The sequence below is a fragment of the Pogona vitticeps genome, chromosome 2, assembly GCF_051106095.1.
Source record: "Pogona vitticeps strain Pit_001003342236 chromosome 2, PviZW2.1, whole genome shotgun sequence".
NCBI classification, from domain to species: domain Eukaryota; kingdom Metazoa; phylum Chordata; class Lepidosauria; order Squamata; family Agamidae; genus Pogona; species Pogona vitticeps.
Genome location: NC_135784.1, coordinates 157,967,947 through 157,977,080, shown reverse-complemented (window position 1 = coordinate 157,977,080; position 9,134 = coordinate 157,967,947). Strand labels below are relative to the sequence as shown.

Here is a 9,134-nt window from a genome sequence, read left to right as displayed (position 1 = left end):
TTGAGGCGTGCCTTAAGATGAGGAGGACAGGACGCTCCGTTCCTGGCACCAAGCCCAGATTTACTCCTTCGCTGTAGTTTTTTCTTTCTTTTTTCCCCTTCCCCTTCCCCCTCCTGGAGCTAAGGGGAGGGGGGCGAAGCCGCAGCGGCTTGATGGCGGAGAAGTTTATGACTTCCAGAGCTCTCCCTGAACCTGTCGGGGGAGTCCCGCTCACTTTCGAGAAAAGGCGGGCTCTCCTTCCACCTGGCTCCGCCCTCTTGTTTACATAGAGAAAATGACGCGTTGCAGAGCGCACGTGGCCAATGCGCCAGCGGTGGGAATCGGCGAGGCCATTGGCCGGCGCGAGGGCTTCCCTGGGAAAGAGAGCGCGCGGCGGACCCGGGGTAGAGAGTGGTGGGAGGGGGTGGGAAAGCACCTGAGGAGAGCGGCCGCCGCCCCCGCCGCCCCCGCCGCCAGGTTCTCCAAAGTTTGCCTTATTAATCCTCGTGACGTATTCATACCGTTTTTCCCTATTACACATTATACTCCGGGCCTTCCACTTCACCTTGCTCTAAAATAGGCAACTGGGCCGCGGGGGCGGCGGCTTCGCCTCCTCCTCCTCCAACTTACAGACAGGACCTCTGCGTGGAAATGTGTTGTTGTGTGCCGGGAAGACTTCAGGCGACCCAAGGTAAGTGCGATATTTAAGGAGTGGTTTTACCAGTTCTACTCCCCCTAGTCAGTTTCCACGGTTAAGCAGGAATTCGAACCCAGGTCTCCTTGGTCCTAGTTTGTTGCGCTATCCATTACACTACATTGGGTATACTACGTGGAAATATTGGAGGGGGGGTGTTAAACACCTGGGGTTTTCTTGTAGCATTATGCTACAAGGCCACCCATGTGCATTATGCATTTTAGGGCCTGGAGAGCAAGGCTGACCCAAGACTTTTTGCTGCTCGAGGCAAAGGATAACTATGACAACATAATCCCTCTGCTTACAGAAAGCAAGTGGACTGGCAGTTGATTCTTACTTCAGCACTAGTGACAAAATAGGTGTTCACTGCCTCTAACCACAGAATCCTATCTTTATTTATTAGCTGAAATTCGGTTGCTTAGTATAGTAAATCACACTAGAGTAGGCCCATTGAGTCAGTGGTGATTTGGTGAGTCCTATTGATTCTAATGGGCCTACTCTCAATGCAACTTACTACACTAAGCAACCAAATTTCAGTTATTTTAAGGGATACAGACAATTCCATCATGTGGTCACAACACACGTTAAGCACTTAAATTATGTTCACATAGCTCTGCACTGCCCCCCAGGGAAATTCCTGTAGACATTCATGGGGGACAGAGACAGGACAGTAGAACCTTCATTGCATCTGAAGGTAACGGGCTAGCTTAGGATCGCTCAGCTGTCCGTGGCACTCCTAGCTGTCTTCCAGCATTGTACTACTGTTGACCCATACTCAGCATCTGTTCCCAGAGATAGCACTCTTTCTACTTGTAAACGAGGCTCCTATAAGAAGCCTAGAACTAGTACAGTGGATCCTTGACTTACAGACGGCTTGACTTACAGACTTTTTGAATTACAGACTTCTCTGGCTGCAAAATTTAGGTTTGACTTGCAGACTGAGATTTGACTTACAGACCAGAAAAAAACCAAAATGGAACAAAAACGGCCTGTTATGGGATTAATCGGTTTTCAATGCACTGTAGGTCAATGGAGACTTGATTTACAGACTTTTTGACTTGAGAACCGCCTTCCAATATGGATTAAGTTCTCAAGTCAAGACCCCACTGTACTTCCCATTATGGCAGACATCCTAGCTCTAGTAAAAAGGGAAAGAGAGGAAACTTTTTTTGCTTGGTAAACATTCAAGGAAAGGGGGTAAGAAGTGGGCCTCTAGTGGGCCTTGCTTACAGCTCCCTTAAATATGATCCCAGCATTGAAAGGAGCAAGACGATTAAAGACTGAAGTTGTCTTCTTCGCTCACACCAAAGAAATTTAGATTGTGGCCACAGGAGCGGAGCATAGGCATGAAACTCACTATGGCAACAGATGTTTCAAGAGCCACAGCTAAGGAAAGGAGCCATGGAAAAGGTTAAGAAAATGACCATTGTTCTCCCTCAACCTTAGCTGCTGGAACTCCTCCACTCTTAGAAAAATTCTCAGCCTCCTCATATTTTAATTAAATTGTCATGAAAGTTACACAAGTATTTAGCATGAAAAGCAATAGAACAAAGGTGGCTGTGCACCTTTTTGAACTCTGTATTTATTTTTATAGTTTCATCAGCATTCCCCTCCAGTTTTATGAATTCCAAGATGACATTTGTTTTGTTTAATCTGAGGTTGTCCCTTCAGAACAATGTAGCAACCCTAGCCAGAAAGTAGCAAGGTCAGCAATATAATATCCCCTCCTCTTCAAAGCTGTGCCAACACACCCTGATTTATTTTTTTAACCACTGCTTTATTGATTGCAAGAAAACAGATGGCAACCTGTGAGTAATGATTTTGTTTAACATCTCTAATCTTTGGCTTGTCACTTATTATAATTTCCATAATTGCTTTAAAATCTTGCTTCATAGTAATTTCTTGCCAATTGGGTAACAACTATTACGATCTTTTTGACATCCGAATTATTCACTTTAAGGATATGCTGGTTGTACTGAGAATGTAAGACCTGTTTTGGTTTATGAATCAGCATTGCACCCTTCTCACAAAAAGAAGAAAAACAACCTCCATGCCTGTAAATAAAATAAACTGGGTTCTCTATTTCATTAGGAATTCCTAGCCTAGCCTTTGGTCAAAGAGTTAGCATCCTTTCTTTTTCCAGATTTTTGAACTGTAGCTCCAAGATGTTTCAGCCAGCATGTCCAGTTATAAGGGACTGTGAGAGCTGTAGATCAAGTCATCTGAAGAGCCAAAGGTTCCCTACCCCTGCCTTGGTGAGAGATGTATCATTCTCATGAAATTCAGCATCAAATGACATTCATCAATCCAGTCTCCCTCAATATCAGACCAAGATCTGTCCAATGGAATGTTCTGTTGCCAGCTGGGCTCAGCCCCATGCCTCTGGAAACTCACAAACAGGGTCCAAAGGTAGACCTCTATATCAAGTATCAGAAGTAAGCAGCTTCTGTAAATGGAGGCTCTATTTAGTTGTCATACCTCATTTAAAAAGGAATAACTATTGTCCTTAAATGTTACTGTGACATCTGTCCAGGTCATGAATATTGATATGCTATCTGCATGGACCGATGAGAATGCTGGAGAGGTGAAGTCACGAGATACAAGATTGGAGTTTGAGAGGAGTTGAGAAGGTAGATTGAGGGAGGAGAGAGAGAGAGAGAGAGAAGGTTGGCGGTTGAGGGTGGATGAAGTGGAATGTCTGGTTAAGAGTTAAAGACATTTATTGTATTGTATTCGCGAAGGCTTTCACGGCCGGGGTCTAATGGTTGTTGTGGGTTTTTCGGGCTTCTGGCTGGTATGGTCTTTGTGTCTCTGCAGCGTAATAGAAATGTTAAGGAACATAGTAGGTGTGCTCTTTTGCTTCGGAGTGTTTCCAGTCTCCGGGTCTGTCTGACTGTTTCCTCCCCATAGAGACATTCAATGTATTCGCAAAGGCTTTCACAGCCGGGATCTAATGGTTGTTGTGGGTTTTTTGGGCTGTCCTCTGAAGATGCCGGCCACAGAGACTGGCGAAACATTAGGAAAAACCACCTTCAGAACACGGCCAAGAAGCCCGAGAAACCCACAACAACCATTGATTGTATTGTCATCATCTTTATTAATAAACACCTTTTTTTTGGTTGGTTTTAAAATGACACATGGCCTGGGCCTCTATTATTAATAATACAGTGGTGCCTCGCTTAGCGATCGCTCCGTTGAGCGATGAATTCGCATAGCGAGGGGGTCCAGGCCATCGCTGGAGCGTTCGCTCAGCGATGGCCCCTATGGCGTTTTTTCGCTGTGCGACGATCGCTAAGCGATTCGCTTAGCGATTTTCGCACAACGAAGCGGGGGAAAACAGCTGATCGGCGGTTCCAAAATGGCCGCCGCAACTTTTCCCGCCACGCCCTCGCTTTGCGAGGGCCCGAAAATGGCCGCCCCTGTGGAGAAGCTTCGCTCAACGGTAAGTTTAGGGCCCATTGGAACGCATTAAACCAACTTTAATGCGTTTTAATGGGTTTTTTTTGTTCCGTTGAACAATGTTTCTCATAGCGATGGTTAATCCGGAACGGATTAACCTCGCTATGCGAGGCACCACTGTACTTAATTTTGATGTAATCAACTGGTGGCAGTGACACAACACGTAGCTTGTGCCCTTTGTTTGGTGAAACTATCAAGGGACAGGCAGGAACGTGACAGTTACCAATCCTATTTTAAAGTTGTAAAAGCCGATACTTTGCAAGACTTTGCACTCACATTTTCCACATCTGCTTATGTAGTTTTTAAAATAATTATTTTTCTGAAGCAAATACGCTTTTTGTTTGTTTGGTTGGTTTTTTTTCCTTCTAATTTCCCAGCAAACAGTCCAGAGATGTTTCTCAGGGAAAAACTACTGGCACAGAGGCATTTCCCCAAGAAGCCAAAGTGCTACTACTTCTGCACCTAGGAACCTCTGAACATCTGAAGCAGCCTATAGCCTTTGTTAAGGGTCATCCAAATTGCAGTTGCCAAACCACTTGCACTCCGTGAGGTTTGTTCTTAGGCTTTTACTCTTTGGTTCTCAGTTGTATCAAGCCGTGCATAGACTTGCTGTTCACCTACAGATTTCCTAACATAATTCCAAAATATATTGTAAAAAGTGTGGTGCTTGCATGCTCACAGGTTCCACCACTGGAGGATTCAGTGTCATAATAGGTGACTGATTCAAACAAGTCAGGCAAATTCATTCCCAGTCTGGCATTACACATATAATTTGTGTTATCTCTTTGGCATTTTAATTTTGAGATTACTAATTTTTTTAGTGCTTGCTCTTTTCCCTCATATTTTTAAATGCTAGTGTAGTTTATCTGAGCTTTATGCTGTGGTTCATATGTTCAGTGTAATTTGCTTCTTCTTGTTGTTGTTTTCTCTTATGGTTTAAAACATTTTGTTAAGCACTACAAGAGAATTTCAATTGATAAGATACAGACTTTTGTGAATAAACAAAACAAACAAATATCCATGATTTTACCACATGCTGCACCTTTTGAAGTATTTAGGTGCTTTTCAAAGTCATCCCTGTTTAAGCTAGCCTGGAACATTTGCTGTTGTTGTTGTTGTGTGCTGTCAATTCGCCTCTGACTTATGGAGTGATCTCCAGTGTGTCCAGTCCTCAGCTGTCCTGCTCAGCTCTTGTAAACTCAAACCTATGTTTCCCTTTAGGGAATCAGTCCATCTCATATTTGGTCTTCCTCTTTTCCTGCTGCCTTCACCCTTTCCTAGCATCATCATCTTTTCCAGTAAATCCTGTCTTCTCATGTCCAAAATAGAACAGCTTCAATTTCACAATTTGTGCCTCCAGAGATAATTTAGGCTTGATTTGCTTTAGGTCCCACTAGAGTAAAACTCTCCTCTAGCACCATATTTCAAACAAATCATTTTCTTCTCTGTCAGCATTCTCTACTGTCCAACTTTCACACTCATACTTGGTGATCAGGAATGCAACTCCGTGGATGATTTTGGCCTTGGTCTCCAGTGATACATACTTAATGATCTTTTCTGATTCCTTCATTGCTGCCTTTCCAAGTTTCAGTCTTTTTCTGATTTCTTGGCTGTTTCTTCCATCAATATTCTCTCCTCCTTCATCTAAATCTAGTCTGGCTATCTGTATGATAGATTCTGCCTACAGATTGTACAGATAAGGGCATAAAATGCAACCTTGTCTGCCACCTTTGCATATAAGAAACTATTCTCTCTCTCTCTCCATATTCTATCATAATGACAGCTTCCTGTCCACAATATAGGTTATGCATCAGGACAACTAAGTGCTGAGGCACACCTGTTTCTTTCAGAACAAGACATAGTTTCTCATGATCCACACAGTTAAAGGCTTTTTTGTCATGTGTAAAGCCTGAACTGATCTTTTTCTGAAATTCCATGGAGTGTTCCAGTAGCCAGTGGATATTTGCAATATGGTCTCAAGTGCTTTTCTCTTTTCTAAATCCAGATTGGACATCAGACATTTCTTGCTGCACCTTAAGCATCACTTTACTTACATGGGAATTTAGGACAATGATCCTATAGTTATTGCACTCCTTGGCATCTCTTTTCTTAGGGATTGGAATGTATATTGAGCATTTCCAGTCTGTGGGCCATTGTTTTGTTTTCCACATTTGTTGACATATTCTTATTAGTATTTTGACAGATTCCGTTTCTGTGGGTTGAAATAGTTTTATGTGTATTCCTTCTGCACTGGCAATTTATTTCTTCCTAGTGCTTTCATAGCAGCATTCACTTTACTTTCTAGAATTTAAGTGTTTCTTCAGTCCAATCTAGAAAGGGTGTAGCTGCATTGACAAATGATGTGGGAAATGCTTTAGAATTCAGATTTGCAAGAAGCACAGCTGGAGCAGAGCTGCCTTAAAATTTTCTCCTGTCTCTCTGCTGACTCCTTACTCTTTTTTTCCTATTTGGTTGGCCATCTGCCCTAGCCACTAGGACAGCAAGCCTTTGAAAGTAAGAAAGGGGAAGGGAAGATGAAAGCAGATCTGGGCACCAGGTGTGGAGAGAAAAGGATTCAAATAGTTAACAAACTGCAAACAAAGTCAACGTCTTCCCCCCTCTCTCTGCTGACTTCTGTGTGTTTCTCTGACACAAATTAACCCAGGGAAATCTGACTTCCCAGGTGCGACTTCACTGTGGATCCATTACATTTTCCTGCTGCGTAGTTGCACCCCCAGGATACTTTGTTCAGAACCCATCTACATACTATAAGCCTCTGGGCAGCAGTACGGAGTGTACGCTTTGTGTTTTCCCACAAAGTAACTCTGTTCACTTTGTCATTGCCTCAGTCCAAAACAGAATCAGAGGACGCAACGCAGGGCCCAGCATGGAGTAGCTTATGACATGTCTGCCCCGCCAGCGTTTATTCAGACCATATCTGAAAAAATCATAGTTCTATTACACCATAAATTATCCCTTACTGGGATATGACACAAGTTACAAGAGCTATACTTCATCATTGGAAAAGGAATTAATTATAAGTAAGTAATTATTTGCAAAGTTTATTAATGTTAGCTTTTTATAACTTTAGCCATGCTGGCTGGAAGATGTTGGCAGTTGTAGTCCAAGAACATAACTTTTTCAACCCCTGATTCTTTTTAATTAGTTATTTCCAAGTTTTGCTGTGGCTGTCACTTATGTAACCATCAGGAGTGCTGCACCCCAAAGAACCCCTCTTCCACTTGTTTTCACAACATATCCTTTAATTTATGACATCCATAAGTCGGGAATCACTCAGTGCAGACATCTTCTGAGGGTATGTATTGTTTTATGTCTGCCCCCCCCAAAAAAAAATAAGCTCCAGATTGTTGGGTAGATAATCTGACACTTTTAAAAATTAACTAGCAGATGCACACAGCAAAAACTTATCTCAGGAGATGAAAACACATAAAAGTCTCTGGGTTGAAACCCCTGATCTTTTAATTATTGCTCTCCCTAATTGCAAATATGCAGTTGACAGCTATAATTATTTAAAGCAAGAAGTTTCAATAATGATGTGTAAGCTTGTAGCTGCTACTGACATTTATGGAAAAAACGGCAAGGCTTTAATTAAAAGATTTTGTTTCAAGTACAATGTCACCCTTTCTGATTTTGAAAGCCGCCCAATTTGGACAGCCCTTGTTCCTACCACTCTTCCTCCTTTCTCTTATCCTGACAGCACCATTTTATTAAACAGTAATTGACAGATATGCATATTGGAGTTTTGGGTCCTGAATGTGTGGGTAGTTAATTTCCATAAATCCACTAATGAGAATGTAATCCAAGCTCTACCTTTTCCCCCCAAATTAATTTAGATTGCAGTATTTATTATTATTGCAACAGAGCTATGGTTTTCAGTGTAATCTAGGTAAAGGTAAAGGTTCCCCTTGACAATTTTTTGTCCAGTCGTGTTCGACTCTAGAGGGTGGTGCTCATCCCCGTTTCCAAGCCATAGAGCCAGTGTTTTGTCCAAAGACAATCTTCCGTGGTCACATGTCCAGTGCAACTTAGACACGGAACGCTGTTACCTTCCCACCAAGGTGGTCCCTATTTGTCTACTCGCATTTCCATCCTTTTGAGCCGCTAAGTTGGCAGGAGCTGGGACAAGCGACGGGCGCTCACTCCGTCACATGGATTCGATCTTACGACTGCTGGTCTTCTGACCCTGCAGCACAGGCTTCTGCAGTTTAGCCCACAGCGCCACCACATCCCAGTGTAATCTAGTAATGCATAAAGGTCAGTTAAAATGAATATGCAACCACAAACACAGAGGCAGGAGCTGAGAAACATCTGTCAAATTAACAGCGGAGTAGAGCCAACTCCAAATAGAAATACTGATTTCCGTGATGAGAGATATTCAGGTGGCTCATGTGTGCTTGCTTCATGCTTCTGACATCCCCGAGTCTTGCTTCTGAAGTCCACCAGGAGTCCATTACAGAGTCTTTCCCTTCAGAGTTGTTTATCTTTCCTCTGAACATGGTTTCATTTACAAAGATTACAGAAGAATACAAGGCAAAACACGAGTCTTCTCTAATAATAGTCATCATGTGCTGTCAGGTCACTTCTGATTTTATGCCAACCCCTTTTTAGAGTTTTCCAGGTAGAAAATACTCAGAAGTGGTTTCTCATTCCCTCCTTCTAGGGGATGCTCTGGGATTGTGACCATATAGCCTGGCTCTTCTGGGATGCAGAGTGTGGGAATTGAACTCCCAACCTTTGGCTCTGAAGCTCTAAATGTGACTCAGAGAGCTGTCCTGTAAGGCAGATTATCTGCTCCCTCACAAATGGCTCCGAGAGGCCCTGTACCATGGACAGAGTTCCGACTCCTGTTCCTCTGAAGATGCTGCCCACAGAGACTGGCGAAACGTTGGGAAGAACAACCTTCAGAACATGGCCAAAGAGCCCCAAAAACCCCACAACAACCATTATAACTCAGGAGGTTCAAATCCCTGCTGTTCAAATC

At 43.1% G+C, this 9,134-nt stretch overlaps 1 long non-coding RNA gene across 1 annotated transcript in view; it reads left to right on the top strand.

Annotated features, from left to right (window-relative positions):
- Window positions 1–538: 538 nt before the first annotated feature.
- LOC140704629 (uncharacterized) overlaps window positions 539–9,134 on the top strand; it is a 30,651-nt gene continuing 22,055 nt past the window's right edge. Inside the window, exon 1 of the long non-coding RNA XR_012083945.2 lies at window positions 539–670. This is a non-coding gene — a long non-coding RNA (uncharacterized LOC140704629). The remainder of the gene's footprint in view (window positions 671–9,134) is intronic.